General features: G+C 35.9%; 1 long non-coding RNA gene across 1 annotated transcript; it reads right to left on the bottom strand.

The window, feature by feature from the left end:
* Window positions 1–219: 219 nt before the first annotated feature.
* LOC109587904 (uncharacterized) lies at window positions 220–1689 on the bottom strand. Its single transcript, XR_002187863.1, has 3 exons — window positions 1245–1689; window positions 983–1187; window positions 220–856 (listed from the first exon to the last, which is right to left on the bottom strand). It is a non-coding gene; the product is annotated as an uncharacterized LOC109587904 (long non-coding RNA).
* Between the last annotated feature and the right edge of the window lie 513 nt (window positions 1690–2202).

Below are 2202 nucleotides of genomic sequence, written 5' to 3'. Positions count from 1 at the left end.
TGCCATCAGCTCTGTCTCTTATTGTTTCTCTTCTTNTATCTTTATTAAGATATATGAAGCTCAATTTTATTCCTCCAACTGGTAAACAAACTAACAGTATATAATATTATCATACAGTGTATTTACAATAGGTATAATTACTGTTACTGTTATGATCCACTGCCTCCAGTCATTAGTCTTGTTTATAGCTACTATTGGCAGTAGCTCTGACCTGATCTACTATTTGGTTTTATTTCTCCTCCTCCTCTTATCAGGAGATGTTGAACTCAACTCTGGTCCTAAGACTGATGATGGATCTGATATTTCATTATTAATTTAATGGCTTGAACCACTTGTTGACTGGCTGTGATTTAGCTACTGCTCCCAGGAATAACACAACATGATGTATCAGTAATTGAGAAGCTGAGAGCTTCAGTGTGGATGATCAAAACAGAAAATTGTATTCAAAATGGCTCTCTGTTTCTCCTGAAGCAACATGGAATGATGTCATTACTGCATTGAAGATTAGAATAGAAAACACATATTCCTAGAGAGAGGAACAAAAAGAGAAAGAGGATGATAGGAGGAATGAATGAAGAGAAAAAGATGAAAAATAATTGTGCTTATATTATTATAAGTGCATTACTTTCCATGCAGTGTGGTCCAGTATATCCTGTATTACATATACATGATCCAGTTACATGATGACATACTCCATTATCATTACAATAACAAGAGTATTCACAACCAGGACCATATATGTGGACAAGCTATAGGAAAAATAAAAATAGTTCATAGAGCATTTTTAAAGAGGAGTAAAATGACTAACATTTCTCACAGAGACTACCAAACCATCCTGCTTTACACTTACAAGATCCTAAATGTAATAAAGAGTAAAACCTCATATGTTCATGCACATATTTTATTAGAGTTTGCATTCAAAATTTTTCTCATCACCATTTCTTTCACTTTCCTCATTCTTCCGTTGCATTTTCTTTCTTACCATTAGTACAAACTCCATTTCCATTGCAATCAGTTTCATCACAGTTCAGTAGTTCACATTTCTCCCCACACCATGGAGAGACACAGGGAGTAGACCCACCACCATTCATCCTGCTGTATACAAGATTCTGTGATATTAATATTGATATTGTTCAATTTTCTTTTATTATCTTGTTCATACCCTTCTGTTAGTTACAGCAACAGTGCTAGAATGATGATGATAATTTAGTTATTATTATATTGCATAACAATACATTTCATACTGTGTGCTGTTCACATATGTTGTCATGGTAATGGAGAGATGAAATTTAACAAGTCAGAGATAAAGAGAGAACTGATGGAGAGGAGAGAATGGGAACAGATTATGTTACAGAACAGCAACTGGAATAGCAGCACTGATAGATATACTAATTATAGCACAGTAAGGAGTGCTGTATGGCCATAACAGCACAAAAGGTTTGAGACAAGACAGCTAAAGTGCAAAGCAATGACTTCTGTATTAATAATCATTATTTTTTGGCTGACAAAATTGTATACTGCATCTATGAGCCAAATAACTGACACTCACTTCCAGTGCTGTTATGTATAGTGGAATGGGTCAACAGGCGGTGGCTTTGATATCTTTATGTGAATTTATGTAAACAATCTACTTCCTGTCCAATGCACAATACATTATTTGGCAAGTGTAGTAAGGTTCCAATATTGTCCCCTCAGTAATACAAGATGATTGATATCTCTCAATGGAGAGCAAGTATTGGACTGTGGAACTACTGTCAAGCTGCCTCCAGTAGACCAGCTAATGGCCACCACTCTCACTCATTCAAAGCTGCAGTAGACAGCAAGTCAGGCAGTACTAGATCTACATCAGGAGAAAAGACATCTAGACTGCCAGCAGCTCTGTCTCTTATTGCTTTCCTTTTCCTACTCTTTCACTCTCTCTCTTTATTAAGACACATCTTGATGATTCCTCCAACTGGTAAACAACAATTGCAACTTTGTACTTGTATATTTACTGGTATTTTATTATTAGGTAACTGCTACCAAGTTCAATGTACTACTGGTGTTACTGCTACTGGTACAAATTACCTTCAGTCAGTAGTCTTACCTGGAGGCAGCAGTTCTAACCTGATTTACAATGATCTCTATTTGATTGTTTGTCTACTTATGCTCCTCCTCTTATCAGGAGATGTTAAACTCAATCCTGGTCCTATGATTGATGAT

Source organism: Amphimedon queenslandica, unplaced genomic scaffold, assembly GCF_000090795.2.
Source record: "Amphimedon queenslandica unplaced genomic scaffold, v1.1 AMPQUscaffold_12396, whole genome shotgun sequence".
In the NCBI taxonomy this organism is placed as follows: Eukaryota; Metazoa; Porifera; class Demospongiae; order Haplosclerida; family Niphatidae; genus Amphimedon; species Amphimedon queenslandica.
Note: the sequence above shows the minus strand (reverse complement) of the source record. Positions and strands in the feature narration are given on the sequence as shown.